Genomic DNA, 19,151 nt, shown 5'->3' with positions numbered 1-19,151 from the left:
AGGAAATTAGGAAACTTCACAACAAATAAATCTCTCAAGATGGCCACCAGACACAAAAGAGCCTAAATGCAGCACAAATATCACCCAGATGTAGCCCACATGTAGCCCAATGACAGAAGTGTGCAAAACACTTATTATTTTGTGTTTTTGCAGTGTTATATAGTGCAGACTTGTCAGGTATTGGAGTGCTTTACATGAGCATTGGTTACATCACACAAGAACAAATTCATTTTGGTTGTAGACATGGGGAGATTAAGTCATTTGACCACAATCACAGAATGTTGAGCTGAAGCAGAAACTCCAACCTGGTTCCCCAGTTGCAAAGTCAAGTGGTCAACTGGATAAAAAAACATAAAGATAACAAATAATTTAAAAGTGCCATGTCGCTATTTGAAAACTCAGAAAATATGTCCTTATTTTAGTCTTTTAGAGCACTAACCATAATTTTGATGCCAATAAGACCCTCTCATATATGTAATTTCTAAAGGAAATGCTCTAGGTATTACAGTTTTGATTACATCAAGATGACATCAGGCGTTCCACACTTTTGTAATAAATATAGAATGTTAGCAATCTAGTTGTTCATTAGGATACTGTTGAGAGGCAGAGGCCAGGGGCAAGGACTCTGAAAATTGAAGGCAGGTAGGAGGGTGCAAAGGCAACAATTTAACCACACTGAGCAGGCACGAAGGGCCGTGGCAGCACAACAGACTATGGAGGGCAGTGGAAAGGGGGGCAGGGGCAACAAACCAACAATACAGGACTTGCAAGAGAGGCTGTGGCAATGTAATAGACCATTGTGGGCAGAAGGAAGAGGCAATGGTAGTACAACCATACATGCCAACAGACCCGATTCAGCCAGGAAACGTCCAATATTTTTAAGCTCAAATGGGCTTTATTTGATCTGTCTCCTGTCTACAATCTCCTCTTTTTCAATGTAACTCAAAGGGGAAAATCAATACCCCAGTTTTTTTTCAAAATCTCCCTCTTACCAAGATCAAAATGTTCGCAAGTATGGTACATTGGATCATGGAAGGAAATGGGGTAGGGACATGGACTTGGATAACAGAGGACAGGAGGGACATGGAGAGGTGCACCAAACGGACCCTGCAGGGCAGGCATCAGGGTTTGTAGCAGCACAATACACCACACAGGGCATGCGGGACGGGAGTGCAGCACAACAATCCATAGAAAGCAAGAGGGAGGGGACAGGACCATGCACATGGACAACAGAGAACAGAGGGGCAAGAGGCAATGGTAGCTAGCTGACCATAATGGACAGACAGGAGAGAAAGCTGCAGCATAACAGACCATAAAGGGCAGGAGGGAAGGATCAGGGGCATTACAATGGAACAGACAAGCCAGGAGGGAGGGAGTAGGGGTCTGCACATGTAAACAGAGGGCTGGGGGCAAGGGGGCAGAGCAGGAGCAGCAAGATAGCCATGGAGGTCAGGCAGGATGGGCACTAGAAGCAAGACACACCATGAAGAGCAACAGTGAGACTGTGATGGCATACACACAGACCATGAAGGGAAGGTGGGAGGGGGTCAGGGGCAGCTAACTGACCACACAGGGAAGGTGGGAGGGGCCATGGCAGCACATAAGACCATGCATGGCAAGTGGGAGGGTTAGTGGCAGCACAATGGCTATGATGGGCAAGAAGGAGGGTGCAGGGGTATGCACAAAGGACGATAGAGGATAGAAGGGAGGGTCAGGACCTATGCACAGACAAGAAAGTTCAGGGGAAGGGGCCTCACAACAGACCGCACGGGGCAGGCAGGAGGAGCAGTTGCAGCACAACAGACCAGGGAGGGCAGAAGGGTGTGGCAGTACAATGGACCATGTAGGACAGGAGGAAGAGGATAGGGGCATGGCATGTGGACAGGCAGGGTGGAGGTGGCAGGGACAGGTTACAGTCATCTGACAATGCTAGGCAGGTGGGAGGGGAGTGGCAGCTCAACAGAACACTCAGAGTAGATAGGAGTGGCAGGTCCATGGAACATGGTGGGCAAAAAGGATGGAGCAGGGGCATGCACAAAGACATCGGAGGGCAGGGGGAAGGAGAATAGGGGCATCAAGCTAAGCACAGAGTTTAAGCAGGAGGTCAAAGATGGGGCATAGAATTGGGCAATGGAGGGCAGGAGGAGGGGACTGGTACATCATACTAAATTGAGGGCAGTGGCAGCACATCAGACCATGCATGGCAGGAGGGAGGAGGCTAGTCCATGGATTCACACAACAGAGGATAGGGAGGAGGGGGATGGGGCAGCAAGCTAACTGTTCAGAGAAGGCGGGTATTAGGAACTTTATTGTTTTTAAAACGTGTGTCTGTGCGAACTACTTAAAATATGAACAAGTATGCAGCATAATCTCACTTTTATTCAGGAAGAAGAGGACGTTTGTGACTGTGACTCCGGGCTCACTTGGCAGAAACACCCCCTGACCCTCCACCCCCTATCGCAAAATGTAATGCCCGTGAAAAGTGTAGGTGAACACAGTGTTATATAGAACATAGTCCTGAGAGCACGATTGAAAATGAAAACTAGATATAGTGTATGGTATAAACTATGCACCAAAAAGTGTGATATAAGATGAACCGGGCGTGAAATATAATATGCAATACATTGTGCGCAATGACAGATTCATTGGAGAGCGCGAGATAGCACAGGCACTAGCGCGTGCTATGCGATGTGCGCCTTGGAGTGTAATATGCACAGGGCAGTGTTGTGTAACCTAACTAGTCTCTAAAGTTGTAATATAAAATATGTGCTGGGGAGTGTAACGTTGCATATGCACTGTGACAAAGATATGGAGCCCAGGTTGTAATATGTGTGGCATAGCACTGTGCGTTATAACATAGGCATCGAGGAAGGCACGTTAGATGGGGCAATATAACCTGTGCGAAGACAAGTGTTGCATGACATATTCACGGGGTGGTGTTACAGTGCACATGGGCTAGAGAGTGTCATAGCCTATGCACTAGCTGGTGGAATACAACACAGAGGTGTGTGGCACTCGGCAGGCAATGGTGGGTGTAACACAGCATTGGGCTCTGACAGGAGCGCGCTGTGACTCTCAAGTGATGTTCGTCCCCTTTCCAGAGAGTAAAATCAAAAGTATTACACATCCGGCAGTGGATGTGTGTTTTATTAACCGTGAGGGGGGTTTCTTACATAGTTTTGGTCGAATTTTTGTCGAATCCCCTTTGAATGGCTTGGTGTGCATGTGTATTAAATGTGCCCGTCAATAGCTACCCATGTTTGTATAAATAAACGACAAGGGTGTCTACCGGGATTAGGCACGGTAGGGCATCAGACATGTCAGAGCTTCACTAGTGGTGTAAATACATTCCACGTGGATTCATTGTATGCATAGTCGCCTTTTAATGAATATCACTCAAATCGTCATGGTGATAGGTACGTACGGTTTGTCCAGCATGTCCTAGGTGTGTGTATAAATATATATTTTTTAAAAAGAATAAAAAACAGTGGCCGGCCCTGGGGATTGGGGTCAAAAAATATAATTAGGAGACAGGCCCTGGGGGATGGGGTCATCAGGGCCAATAAATTAGAATAAGAAGGGGAACCACACAGCCCCCCTTCTTAAAAAATTAAAATAAATAAAAGACTGGCATCGTGCCGGAGGCCACGCCCCCTCCTTGCAGCACTCTGCAAACGCGCCCCCTGGCAAGTTGTAAGTTGGGGAATTAATTCCTCTTCAATACTGAGGGTCCCTGAGGGCCAACTAGCCCAACAGGCGTCTCCAGTATGCGCCAGGGAGCTGCGCTGCAGACAGGTGTTCTGAGGCCAAGCCCCTTTTTACACCTCTCTGCAACGCAGCTCTGTGGCACTTACTGGAGGTACCTAGTGGTCTAGTTTGACCCTAGGGACCCTTAGGATTCAAGGGGACTTAATCTCTCAACTTAGAACAGCCACAGGGCGCGTTTACACAGTGGTGAAGGGAGGGGACGGGGCCTGAGGTGACGTGTGCAAACACGCACTATGGCACGTTTTAAATTGGGGATATAATTTCCCTTCAATACTGAGGGCCCCTGGGGGCTAACTAGCCCACCAAGTGCTTCCAGTAAGCGCCACTGAGCTGCATTGCAGAGAGGTGGTCCAGGCTGTGCCACTTTTTACACCTCTCTGCAACGCAGCTCTGTGGCACTTACTGGAGGTACCTAGTGGGCTAGTTGGACCCTAGGGACCCTCAGGATTCAAATGAACTTAATCTCCCAACTAAAAATGGACACAGGGCGTGTTTACACAGTGGTGAAGGGAGGGGACGGGGCCTGAGTTAACGTGTGCAAAAACGCCCTGTGGCCTGTTTTAAGAGGTAGTTTTAACCCCCCTGCCCTATTATATACTAGGGGCTTACAGAGGAGGTCATGCTAATCACAGGGGGACCCCAACGCATAATGTTCCCTAGTGTATGTAGGTGTTTTCACTGTATTCTAAGTGTCTTTTAACATAGCACTGGCTCTAGGACTGGTTAGTCAGACTCAGTTACCACCAGTATCCGTCTGAAAAAGTTGAGGGTACAGGATGATTTTGCAACAAGGATTCTTTCTGCTCTTCTTTTTGTTCTTTTTGCACGTTATCCTTCTTCCTGCACTTGTCTTCGTCTTTGAGGACTTCTGTTGCTTCTTTCTGCACTTCTTTTTTTTCTTTCTGTGCTTTTTTTCTTCTTTCTTCACATGTCCTATCTCTGTAGGCATAGTTAGAAATTAGCATTTAAAAAACCTTTGAAATTCACAGAAAAAACCATAGGTTTCAGGCACGTTATAGTTAGGAATTAGCATTTAAAAAACCTCAGAAATTCACTGAAAAAACCATAGGTTTCAGGGGTGTTATAGTTAGCTGGACTTTTCACTTGTACAAAACCATTGAAATTCCCCCGTTATAGTTAGTTCAGCTAACTATAACTCGCGCGCCCGCAATGCACTGCTGATGACGTCACATATTACATCACTCATGACATGGTCAGTGACATCACTCATGACATCACTGATGACATCTCAAATTACATCACTGATGACATCACTCATGACATCATCCAGTGAATGTCTGTTTTTCTGAAAATTAAATATGTTTTATATATGTATATCTCAAGGTCGATGGAAGAATAGATTGTATATAAGTGTCTAAATGGATGATTTGTTTTTGAAAAATTGATTGTGTAACTGACTGATTAAGTGTATCATAGTGAATACATGGCTTAGTGAGTAATGTTTAAATATGTAAATATCTGTATCAGTCCCTCACTTTGTGTATAAGTGGCTGCATGGGTTGGTGAGTAGCTACATGGGTGTCTATATAGGTTATTAGTTGGTTTTTTGAGTATCAGTCTGAGTGTCTGCATGGTTCGGTGGGGGGTATTACGTAGTGCATAGGTGCATGAATGCGTGACTCACTGTTTGTATGTGTTGAAGACAGCATGTGTGCAGGACTGTATGGGTGGATGAGTGTGTGTATGGGTGTGTTAGTGAGTGAATGACTGTCTCAATAGTGTCTTTATGAGTAACTACATATGTTTTAAACTAGTATATGTGACTATTGGTGTATATAAGTGAGTATATGTGAGAGTGAGAGATTGAAAGAGTTCCTGTATGAATAAGTATGTGTTTCTATAAGTGATTGTTTAAAAGACTAAGTATGTGTAAGTTTCCGTAGAAGTAAGTGTGGTGGTGTGTGTATAACTGTATATGCAAGTAAATGTATGTTTGATTCTTTATTAGCATGAGTGACTATGTGTGTGAGTAACTCTATGGATGAGTGGCATTGTGTAACAGGATGTATAGGTGTATGAGTACATATGATGAGTGAGTACATTTTTGAGTGACTGTATAGGACGGTTGGTGAATGAGTGGATGTGTATGTGGATCTTAGAATTACTGAAGAGGTTGTTGTAACTGGTATTGGTATGTCCATTGTTTTGAAAATTTTAGTCTCTATTTTTGAATGTGTGTATCAAAGGTTATATTAGGGTGAGAGGAGGTCCGCCACTCTATCACAAGGATTTGTCATTTGAGATGTCATCAGTGATGTCATGAGTGATGTCACTGACCATGTCATGAGTGATGTAATATGTGACGTCATCAGCAGTGCATTGCGGGCGCGCGAGTTATAGTTAGCTGAACTAACTATAACGGGGGAATTTCAATGGTTTTGTACAAGTGAAAAGTCCAGCTAACTATAACACCCCTATATATATTTATATATATTTATATATTTTTTTTTTGTTTTTTAAACCAAGAGACACTCGCACTCTGGAACCTTGAAAAGATTTATTTAATCGACAGAGCCCAGTCTGTCACCTGGTGGTGACAGACTGGGCTCTGTCGATTAAATAAATCAAAAAAAAAAAATAATAATTTACTTTGGCCTTTGGCTTGGCCCAACACCCACACCCGCTGCTGAGCGCTCCGGACTAAGCCTCATTGCAACAAAAAAAAAAAAAAAAAAAAAAATATATATATATATATATATATATATATATATATATATATATGTGTGTGTGTGTGTGCATATATATATATTTGTAGGAAAGTAGGATCTGCTTCTTATGGTTACCCCCACTTTTTGCTAAATGTAATACTGTTTTCAACTAGTTTGACTGGGATCCTGCTAATCAGGACCACAGTCTATCTGCTTTCTCCCTAACCGGTTATGACATGCACCTGGTACATTCAAGATCAGATACTGGGGTACCCTTGTCAGTCCCTTGTATATTGTACCCATGTACCCAGGGCATAGGTACCCCTGAGGCCTCCCGTGAGCTGTAGCATGTATTATGCCACCCATGAGAGGCCATGCAAAATGGAACTACAGGTCTGACATTGCAGCCTGTGTAAGCTGGTGCATGAGCCACTTACTTAAGATATAGGTTTGCTATATCTAAGGGTCACAGAACTTAAACCTATAAGTCACCCCTATAGCAGGCCTTAACCATCCGGAAGGCAGGGTGCTTGGTTCCGCCACTGCATGAGCAGGACACCCCTGCAGCTTACGGAGCCCATTCTCCCTGGTTGTCACTATAGCAGTCATCAAAATAGGTACAGGTGCATTATGCGACCGCGTGGTTACCATCTCGAAAACGACTGCACGCAACCCCGTCGTGTTTGGTATCAAACATGTTGGAATCATACCCCCACACTGATGGCGCTCTAGGACAAGGAATAGGACTTAGGAGTAGTATAATTTACTATTCCAACTCCAGTCTACGTACAGTAGGGAAGATGTTGGATAGTAAATTATACTATTCCTTGTCCTAGAGCGCCATCTAGCGCAAGTCGTTGTAACGACTTGCGTTGTAAAAACCGCGATGTAATGGCATCGCGATGTAATCCCCGCGTTGTAAACGATGTTTCCCTATTTCTCACCGTAAGTCTCTCTCAATATATCTTCTACCTCAAATCACTGACTCATCTCAAACCTCTTTCTACTACACTTTCCATTGTACTACCCTATTTCTCACCCTATACCTCTATCAATATATCCTCTACATTCAGTCTGTCATTCATCTCAAGCACCATACCACTACTATGATCCCTAAAATAACCCTTTCTAGACTCTCCCTTCTACCCCTCCTTGCATCATCTGACACCTCTTTCACTATACCGATCCCCCAAAACAAGCCTTTCTTTCTAAACTCTTCCCTCTGACTCTTCCACTCCACAACCCTTTTTTACTCATCCCAAGCCTCCTCCTACTGCTATGACCTAAAAAAAAAAAAGTCTAAATTCTACACTTTTCTATCCATCCACTTTCCTTTTCAATCAAAATAACAGACTAACATGTTGACTTCTCAAATTTCATATTTCACTATACGAATTCACCACTAATCCTTTATGAGTCCCAGAGTAGCGAGCTACTTGCCGAAAAAGCACCTCAACACATCATCAGGGGTAGGAAGCACTATATAAATGCAACCTTTTTCCCTACTCTATCCCTCCGCTGCCCTTCTCTATCCAAATAACTGAATACCATATCCACCACTCAAATTACTTTCATATTTAACTATAATAATTCATTACTAATCCTTTATGGGTTCTGGAGTAGTGTGCTACTCACCAAAAAAAGCACTTCAACACCCCATCAGGGGTAACAAGTGTTATATGAATGCAAACCTTTTTTCCTCTTCTATTCCTCCGCTAGCCTTCTGAATCCAAATAACTGACTAACCTATCCACCACTCAAATTACTTTCATATTTCACTATACTAATCCAACACTAATCCTTTATGGGTTCCAGAGTAGCGTGCTAATCGCTGAATAAGCGCTTCGATGCCTTGTCAGGGGTAGTAAGCGCTATATAAATGCAATTACAATTACAATACAATACAATGTTCTCGAAGGTACCAGAAGATATTATAATGCTGGAATCTATGCACTTGGATGTGATCCATTGTTTGATGGATGGTGAGTGTTGATTGGTTGAAACCCCTCAGGTAACGTTTGCATTGATTGGTTTATATGCATGAAGTAATCGCGGTTGCTGATGAACAAATTTAAACTATGGGACTCATTACGATGTTGGTGGGTCCAACACCAATGAGCCGTCGATGTCAGACCCACCGACATCTGCCCCTGCGGTCTGCCAGCCGCATTACGATGCGTCAGGCGGAGGCATCGGGCCGAGGGACCATCCACAGCACTTTCAACGGGCTCAGGGAGCCCGCCGGTGAATCGGAGCATCAGTAATCCCTACAATAAGGTAGGTGCCTGCTCAGGCACCGCCGTATCGATTACCATGTCCATTTCCACCTGCCCTTTCATGGCTTTTCACCCGCCATAAAAAGGTAGGCGGAAAGTGACTTTGGGGGCCCCTAGCAGGGCCCCATTCTCTCCTGGTCCTCTACTATGGGGCCTGGTGGGCACCTCTGGTGCCTCCCCTAACCATCGCTGCACCATGTTTCAGGCACCACATGGTGCCTGCCACTCAGTGCAGGGATGCTTTTAAAGTGTCTATTTTCCTTATGGGCGTACGCTGCAGCCCGCAGCACACGCCGCAATAGAAAATATACACACAGTCCTGCTTCCGCTATAGTGCCGGTCGGATGAGAGTCTGACTCTTACTAACACTTGTGACTAAATCTAAGAATCTTGCTATCTAATTGTTTAGTGCTCCCGGATTTACCAACTACAGTAGATGTTAAATGTTTGTCTTTAAAGATCTTGTTAGTCTTTAACTGTCGACTGTTGAACTATGTCTCTTTAAAAATCCTTAACCTACTCTTATTTACAAGCAGCCTGCACCAACTCAGAGGCTGCAGTGATACGGTGAAGGCAGCTTTGGGACAGAATGAAATTATATTCCCTACTGAATGTGTCTCTTAATTGCCTGCAAAAGCGTCAAATAAATTATGAAAGAAATCCATTGACTTTTGTCAAAAATAAAGTTTAAATCATGCCTTCCGTAGAATAATGTTGTCCCAGTGTGATCAAGGGTCTATCAGTGTCTTTTGAGGAAAAGAGAGTTCCACTCCAAAAGGAATGCTGTGTCAGTGTGAGTTCCATATTGTGACGTCTTCCTAATTATGTGAGTGGTGAGTTCCAAACTTTAAGGTGTAAAAATCTGCACCCCTAGGTGCACCACTAGGGGTCAGGACTTGGGACAACTTGAAACAGCTGCTAAGAACCTACACTAGTGACACTGTTCTAAATGATCAATGAAGTAAACTGATTTTATTTGCATGCGGTGTGTGGCTGCTGGTAGCGTAAAGTACCTGAGCATCATGTTCATGGCATAAAGGGTGCATGTGCAAGCACAAGGAGATGGTGGACGGAGTGCTGAAACTTTTCAAACACTCACCCCCAGTCATAGATCTGGGTTGAATCCATCATCATTCTTTAGCCCACTCTGCCACCCCAGTTCAGACACAGCTTTATGCAAATCAGTATTGACCATGTGCCTCATGGGAACAGTCCAGCCCGAACTGCCAAGCCATGTCTTCCCTGGACCGGAAACAAGCATCCTGGGACCGGTTTTGGGCTAACAGCCAGGCTAGCTTGAATTCAGTGGCAAAGTGAGCAAGGGACCCACGTCTGGGCATACACTGCCAACTTAGGGCGAACAAAGCAAACACAAGGAGATGGTGGACGTAGTGCTGAAACTTTTCAAACACTCACCCCCAGTCACAGATCTGCGTTGAATCCATCATCATTCTTTAGCTCACTTTGACACCCATGTTCAGACACAGCTATATGTAAATCAGTCTTGACCCTGTGCCTCATGGGAACAGTCCAGCCCGAACTGCCAAGCCATGTCTACCCTGGACCGGAAAGGGTGCATGTGATCATGCCACTACTAACTGTTGATTCCTCCTAGCAGCCACCACACACTTGGTTCTAAAATTGTGCCATGGAGAAATTAAGGTATAGGAGCCAATTACGATGCGGTTCGGAAGGGTCTGACCCTCGGTTGGAGCCTTCTGAACCACATCATAACGTTCCGGTCGTATTCCTTTCCGACCGCCTCATTTTGATGGAGGCGGTGGGAAAGGAATCCAACCAGTCATTCTAGCTGGGTTCCAACAGGCTCGGAGAGCCCGTCCATCAATCGCAATGCGTCACGTAATCTTAAGGGTGGGCCTTTCCGGCCTTGAGATTACGATGGCGGTTTCCAACATGGTTTCCATGCCAGTCTGTCCGACACGGAAACCATGCTAGAAAGCGTCTTTGAGGGCCCCCTGGGGTGCACAGCCTCTGGTTGGTGTTGATCGCTGCACCTTATGACAGGCTCCTTGAGGTGCCTGCCAGGGGTGCAGGGATGAACCGCATCTCCCATTTTACTATGGGAGCATACTCCCATAGCAAAATGTGGGAATGCGACTGTGTTCGGTCGCATCCTAATGAGGTGGCAGGGACCACCGACCGAGTGTTGGTCCCATTACCTAAGCGGTTTGGGGTGGAAGTGATTCCGCCTGACATTGTAATGAGTCCCTTAGTGTGACATGAAGGTAAAGTGTATGGCCCGAGTCTCCAGTTCTGAGGTGAAAAGACAGGAACCTGATAGCCAAGTTTCTATAAGACTACGTCACCCTAAATGGCACTCTAAAACAGTGGATTTGTGCGTGTCCCGTGTACCTGCAGCTGTTTTTCTGTTTTCATGTGTAGGAGCCTTGAAGCTATCTCCTGGCCTGAGTACATTTTCATGGAGGGGCCTCGGCTAAAGCACCCTGAGGAGACAACAGTGCTGTGATCTGGTGCTCCAGCCAATGCACACCGCAGGAATCCACTTACCATAATGGAAACGTCTTTTGAGGGTTCAAGTACAGTGTCTGATGCCTTGAAAAGTCCTCCTGGTCATAAGTTCATCCAACATCGCCGTTAAAAAGAATAGATGTCGGAACACGATAACGTTACTAAGTAAGTTTATTGCTTCTGACAGGGAGAGAGACCAACAGTCAACTGACATCGCTTAGCTATGGTCTAGAGTCTGGTCGCAGCCACACAACAAAACACAATATGAACATTCCGAAAACCCTTCTTCAGATCAGAAAACAGCATGCCGCTAGGTCTCCTGTTTGGTACAGATAGCACATTCTCTTCCTGTTTATATACTGAGGTTTGAACACACCTTCAAAACTCGGCAAGATGCAACAACATCTTCAGATAAGGAGCTTATTTGACTAGCCCTGGATAGAGCATTTAACATTGTAGGCTAAGAAGTGTTAAAAAGAGAAAACAGAATACATCAGGCCGAGCCTTTTCAATCTATGCACTCAGGATTTGTAACATCCTCCCTGTATCCATCAGGACCACCCCAAAGTTGAACCAGTTTAGGAAAAAGTTGAACTTTCACCTCTTTAAAGTGCACTATATCACAATGCAGCAACAGTCCACAAACCACGTACCTCTCCTATCGCCCGACTTCATGCGTATCCTTGGCCCCGTAGAGAACTCTATTGCATTTTGGTACTGGAGTGTTCTACTTGGCCAGCAATTTGGCTAGGTCTATGATATAGAGATACCACATAGATACATACATTCTTTTTTACTGAGCAGTGGCAAAATGTAAAATAATCCATTGTGGCCCTCTTCGGTTCACAAGCTCTGCTTCCTTCAGTACTTATCATGGAAAATGGTGTACACACTGAACGCCTTTGATACGAAAGTCCAGCCACATTTCCACCATCCATTGTGACCTCATCTCCATGCCCGTTTTACTTTTACCTTCAGTTTGTATTTAGGATGTTTTCCTCATTGTACTTTACTTTTCTTTGACCTCATAGCGTTGTTCCCTGATGAAGGGCGATGTGCCCGAAATGCATTGGAACGCATAAACTCTCAAAGGATTACCTTTTGTTCTTTAATGGATACAGACAGCCATTGTTAACATATGATTGCCAGGAATTATCATGGATTGAAAGTTTACATTCATGCAATATTCAGAATATACTTTTGAATGTGAAACATCCAATTGACTACGGATTATTTCTTTTGAAATTGTTCTAATACAATATAACCCAGTTTTGGGTCGTGATTGTGCCTAGGGGGACTCACCCAGGGAGCGCAACTACGCTGATTCATTGATTTTGCGCTCTAGACCGGAGAGCGTTACCCCAGGAGCACATCCTAATTGTTTAAACTGCTTATAGTGTTGTTTTACACATAGGTTGTGCGCGTACATCCAACTTTTGATCTCATCTCCAAGTTGTCATATCTAGGTGTGGTTGACCACACTTCCACACCGCCCACCACTGCCTGACTGAGAAAACGAACGATATTCTCTAGAAATGGGATCGGGTGACACAATTGGCCACAATCACTGGTAAAATTATGCAGGAACCCTGTGGTGGTGTCCATATTTTGGGAGCAGACTAAACTTATTCTTCTTCAGCAGGGCTGATAACACCTTTGATATTGTTTAAAGTAATTTATTTTCTGTCTGTGGGAACTCATGCATGAGAACACGCCACTTTCTTTGAAAGTAAATAGTTACATCACATGTCATGTATACATGGTTACAGGAAGGTGTAATGTTGCATTGGCAAAAAGAAACCAGATTATCCAGTCCAGCTCTACATAATTACATAGTTACTCGGGTCGCCATGGCAACTTTTACCTGGAATACCCATGACTGTAATTCATGTGTTTCATGGTCATTTTGAGTGGCAGGGTATTTACTACTGAGCCACTCACATCAATATAGCTTATAGATTCAGCAATGGCAGCAACTTAAATAAAGCGACTACGTACGCCATTTGAAGGCCCAGTAGATATGAGCAAATTAGCAAAAACAGTTGCAATTATTGCAAAGCTCCCTCAGCAAGAAGTCTGCCGGAAACCGGAAGCATCTTTTGTGCGTTGTTATCCAAGGCTCTATCTCACTAGATTGATGGTGTACTCAACCCATGCAGCGTTTGAAGGCAGTAGCCCCCCCCCCCCCCTCAGAAGTATTGTGCACTAATCGCCCTCTTACATCCATTGGAGCATTAAAGAGCCCTCTCACACTTCATGTGACAGTATTTAGATATTAGATTTATTGTACCTCTTAGGATTGTTCCATTGATCACTTAAACAGGCACTTTTACAAAAATCAGACCCTCTGTATTATCATTACCTATCAGGGGGTCAGAGTTCTTTCACCCTAATCCCCTTCTCAGGATCAGCGAATAGGACCAAACTGGGCATTCTGGTATTTCTCCAGCGCCCTGCAGGCTGCAGAGCTGCGTTCAGAGTAAGATGGGCTGCAATGACCCAGCTCAGAACCCCCCCCCCCTCCCCGCACGCCTTTCCCCCCATTCTAGCCATGGCGCCCTGCAGTGTGGGGCTGGTTTGGAAAGAAATGCCAGGACAGATTCTGGTTTCCAGACCCACTCGGTCCATGAACCTGCAAGTATTGCTTGTTATGCGCAATAGTGACTCATATCCGTTAGTGTGAAAGCAAGCACGCGGATTTTTGTGTGTGCCAAATTTACAGCTTTTTAACTTTATGTGTTTTAGTATTAGGCAATCGACCAGCAAAACAGTCTTCTAATTCATCGTGGCAGTAATGACTCTCGAAATAAGTTACCGTAGCTGTAATTTGCATAATGTATCTGTCATTTGTATTTACCCATGTCATAAGTTCGTGAAAACGAATAATTAATGACGCCAAACTTCATTCCACATGCCTGTTATCAACCACCATGCTCAGACATCCGGCTTGGCCACCGCACTGATGCAATAAGTATAGCCTTGTGCCATTGTTACACCAGGCTGGGGCACTATCACACAGGGGTCAAAGGCCACACAGATGTGGATAATACATAGGCCTCAACCTACAAAATCTGTACTGGGGATTCTGCGACATGGAAAGGATGGCCCCAGTTGCTCTTTCTTTTGACAGAAATTGACCGTGCGAAGATTGCGGAGAGTCTCACAACAATCCGGTTATTGAATGAGTAGGAGTTAGGGCGGGGACCCTCAAAGGGGAGTCACTTGAGAGCTGAGCTGCTGAAGTGAGGAAGATCGCGAGGACTCCAGGAACACTGCTTGCTGTAACCTGGTGAAACAACAGAGACACATGGAAAGCGCTTGGCATTCAAGTACGGGTTTTAAAACCGCAATGCTGCCTTTGAGCCTCCCTCCTAAGTCTTACTATGATCCTTTCACATTATATGTCTGTGGTGAGAAGCACAAATATTGTGACAAACCTACTACAGATCTTTACAGACACTGCCCACAGACCTACATTTTCACCCACAAATAATTGATTTAATGTGTGTGAGTCTCATGGGTCCAATGGAGAAAGCAAGTGTACAACACCCAGAGTGCATTGGGCTATCACACACATGTTCAGGACAGGAAACAGTACCTGTAATAAGCTGGAAATGGGAGGTCAGTCACGCTGAACACAGTGTTTGCACAAGATCACACGACACTGGTGAGCAGACATAGCTCTCATTCTATCAAATTTCACTGAAGATTCCCCGACCTGTAACCTTTGGCTCAGAACGTGTTTGTCCATAGTGCTTGGCTTGACCATTTTGCTGTTTTGCAGTGCTGCAAATTACTTTTCATTTCACTGTCACTCCTGGCCTTTAGGTCACACAGATATGTCCCAACAAGTGCTCAATTCACTGTGCCGTTCGACCAACCCCCTTACCGTGTTCATTTAAGTGCCATGCACTGCATGAACATTTTGGAGGCTCGCGGCAGCAAACTGCCCATTCAGTGCCAAATGTAAAGCAGAAGCCCAGCAAACAAGGAACACTTGAAAACTGTTCTTCTGAAGGGGTGTTGGGGTGTACCAAGTGTTGCATTGACATCTCTCGTTGTTACTTGCCTGCTTGTGAGATGTCAGAGTGTATGTTGATGCTGCTCGCAGACACTGCCAAGTCTCACCCATCGTGGTTAGAGCCAATTCTTATAGCTCCTTGCATACTGGCCTTCTATGGTGGTCTGGGAACGCTGGACCGAGATTATGAAACAAACACTCTGTGCTGGGCCAAGACTGACTTGTGATAATGTTCTGTGTGCTTGATTAATACTCCTCGGATGCGGTAAAATGGGTTCAGATCCTTAATATGCCGTGCACTGTGGTGGCTTCCTGACTGTCTTATGCAGCGCCCTCCTGGGCATTATTGTTCCCATGATGGGGTGCATGATGGTGTGATTGGCATACATACGGGTTAGTTTGGTGGCTGGCATCCTTACGGTGCCTTACAGTATGGTGATTTGTGTCTCTGATGTGCTGCAGTGTTCTGGGTGATATCCAAAGTAGGAAGTGTTTGTGGCTCAGCATCTCCAGCATGCAGTGGTGTGTGCTAGGTGAGCATCAGGTTGAAGTGCATTGGGGTTGTATCCTGAGAAGGCAGTTCAGAATGCTTGGTTAGTGTCTCTAACATACAATGAAGAAGATTAATGTCTTCACCAAGTAGTGCAATAAATTGTGTCTTAGTGTCACACCAGCACAGTCCAGTGAGGTAGGTTACTGTCCAGGATGCAGCGATTTGTGGTTGGTTAGTTATTAGGGATGCAGTGCTTTTTGATCCATTAGTTATTAGAGATGCAGTGCTTTGTGGTCAGATAATTATCAAGAATGCAGCGTTTTGTGGTCTGTTAGTTATCAAGGATGCAGCGTTTTGTGGTCTGTTAGTTAGCAAGGATGGAGTGTTTTGTGGTCGGCAAGTTATCAAAAGATGCAGTGCTTTGTGGTTCACTAGTTATCAATGATGCTGCGCATTGTGTTCCACTAGTTATCAAGGATGCAGTGCTTTGCGGTCGGTTAGTTAAGAAAGATGCAGTAGTTTGTGGTCAGATAGTTATCAAGGATGCAGTGCTTTGTGGTCGGTTAGTTAAGAAAGATGCAGTAGTTTGTGGTCAGATAGTTATCAAGGATGCAGTGCTTTGTGGTCGGTTAGTTAAGAAAGATGCAGTAGTTTGTGGTCAGATAGTTATCAAGGATGCAGTGCTTTGTGGTCGGTTAGTTAAGAAAGATGCAGTAGTTTGTGGTCAGATAGTTATCAAGGATGCAGTGCTTTGTGGTCGGTTAGTTAAGAAGGATGCAGTAGTTTGTGGTCGGATAGTTATCAAGGATGCAGTGCTTTGCGGTCGGTTAGTTAAGAAGGATGCAGTAGTTTGTGGTCGGATAGTTATCAAGGATGCAGTGCTTTGCAGTCGGTTAGTTAATAAAGATGCAGTAGTTTGTGGTCAGATAGTTATCAAGGATGCAGTGCTTTGCGGTCGGTTAGTTAAGAAGGATGCAGTAGTTTGTGGTCGGATAGTTATCAAGGATGCAGTGCTTTTTTGTCTGTTAGGTATCACAGATGCAGTGCTTTGTGGTCGCAAGTTATCAAAAGATGCAGTGCTTTGTGGGTTACTAGTTATCAATGATGCTGCGCTTTGTGTTCCGCTAGTTATCAAGGATGCAGTGCTTTGTGTTCCGCTAGTTATCCAGGATGCAGTGCTTTGCGGTCGGTTAGTTAAGAAGGACGCAGTAGTTTGTGGTCGGATAGTTATCAAGGATGCAGTGCTTTGCGGTCGGTTAGTTAAGAAGGATGCAGTAGTTTGTGGTCGGATAGTTATCAAGGATGCATTGCTTTGCGTTCGGTTAGTTAAGAAGGATGCAGTAGTTTGTGGTCAGAGAGTTATCAAGGATGCAGTGCTTTTTGGTCGGTTAGTTAAGAAGGATGCAGTAGTTTGTGGTCAGATAGTTATCAAGGATGCAGTGCTTTGTGGTCGGTTAGTTAAGAAAGATGCAGTAGTTTGTGGTCGGATAGTTATCAAGGATGCAGTGCTTTGCGGTCGGTTAGTTAAGAAGGATGCAGTAGTTTGTGGTCGGATAGTTATCAAGGATGCAGTACTTTTTGGTCTGTTAGTTATCAAGCATGCAGCGCTTTGTGCTCTGTTAGTTATCAAGGAGGCAGAACTTTTCGGTCTGTTAGTTATCATAGATGCAGTACTTTTTTGTCTGTTAGGTATCACAGATGCAGTGCTTTGTGGTCGCAAGTTATCAAAAGATGCAGTGCTTTGTGGTTTACTAGTTATCAATGATGCTGCGCTTTGTGTTCCGCTAGTTATCAAGGATGCAGTGCTTTGTGTTCCGCTAGTTATCCAGGATGCAGTGCTTTGCGGTCGGTTAGTTAAGAAGGATGCAGTAGTTTGTGGTCGGATAGTTATCAAGGATGCAGTACTTTTTGGTCTGTTAGTTATCAAGCATGCAGCGCTTTGTGCTCTGTTAGTTATCAAGGAGGCAGAACTTTTCGGTCTGTTAGTTATCATAGATGCAGTACTTTTTTGTCTGTTAGGTATCACAGATGCAGTGCTTTGTGGTCGCAAGTTATCAAAAGATGCAGTGCTTTGTGGGTTACTAGTTATCAATGATGCTGCGCTTTGTGTTTCGCTAGTTATCAAGGATGCAGTGCTTTGTGTTCCGCTAGTTATCCAGGATGCAGTGCTTTGCGGTCGGTTAGTTAAGAAGGATGCAGTAGTTTGTGGTCGGATAGTTATCAAGGATGCATTGCTTTGCGTTCGGTTAGTTAAGAAGGATGCAGTAGTTTGTGGTCAGAGAGTTATCAAGGATGCAGTGCTTTTTGGTCGGTTAGTTAAGAAGGATGCAGTAGTTTGTGGTCAGATAGTTATCAAGGATGCAGTGCTTTGTGGTCGGTTAGTTAAGAAAGATGCAGTAGTTTGTGGTCGGATAGTTATCAAGGATGCAGTGCTTTGCGGTCGGTTAGTTAAGAAGGATGCAGTAGTTTGTGGTCGGATAGTTATCAAGGATGCAGTACTTTTTGGTCTGTTAGTTATCAAGCATGCAGCGCTTTGTGCTCTGTTAGTTATCAAGGAGGCAGAACTTTTCGGTCTGTTAGTTATCATAGATGCAGTACTTTTTTGTCTGTTAGGTATCACAGATGCAGTGCTTTGTGGTCGCAAGTTATCAAAAGATGCAGTGCTTTGTGGTCCACTAGTTATCAATGATGCTGCGCTTTGTGTTCCGCTAGTTATCAAGGATGCAGTGCTTTGTGTTCCGCTAGTTATCCAGGATGCAGTGCTTTGCGGTCGGTTAGTTAAGAAGGATGCAGTAGTTTGTGGTCGGATAGTTATCAAGGATGCAGTGCTTTGCGGTCGGTTAGTTAAGAAGGATGCAGTAGTTTGTGGTCAGATAGTTATCAAGGATGCAGTGCTTTGTGGTCGGTTAGTTAAGAAAGATGCAGTAGTTTGTGGTCAGATAGTTATCAAGGATGCAGTGCTTTGTGGTCGGTTAGTTAAGAAAGATGCAGTAGTTTGTGGTCGGATAGTTACCAAGGATGCAGTACTTTTTGGTCTGTTAGTTATCAAGCATGCAGCGCTTTGTGCTCTGTTAGTTATCAAGGAGGCAGAACTTTTCGGTCTGTTAGTTATCATAGATGCAGTACTTTTTTGTCTGTTAGGTATCACAGATGCAGTGCTTTGTGGTCGCAAGTTATCAAAAGATGCAGTGCTTTGTGGTTCACTAGTTATCAATGATGCTGCGCTTTGTGTTCCGCTAGTTATCAAGGATGCAGTGCTTTGTGTTCCGCTAGTTATCCAGGATGCAGTGCTTTGTGTTCCGCTAGTTATCAAGGATGCAGTGCTTTGTGTTCCGCTAGTTATCCAGGATGCAGTGCTTTGCGGTCGGTTAGTTAAGAAGGATGCAGTAGTTTGTGGTCGGATAGTTATCAAGGATGCAGTGCTTTGTGGTCGG

This window comes from Triturus cristatus, chromosome 10 (genome assembly GCF_964204655.1).
Source record: "Triturus cristatus chromosome 10, aTriCri1.1, whole genome shotgun sequence".
NCBI classification, from domain to species: domain Eukaryota; kingdom Metazoa; phylum Chordata; class Amphibia; order Caudata; family Salamandridae; genus Triturus; species Triturus cristatus.
The sequence above is the reverse complement of the archived record's forward strand: the minus strand, read 5'-3'. Positions refer to the sequence as shown.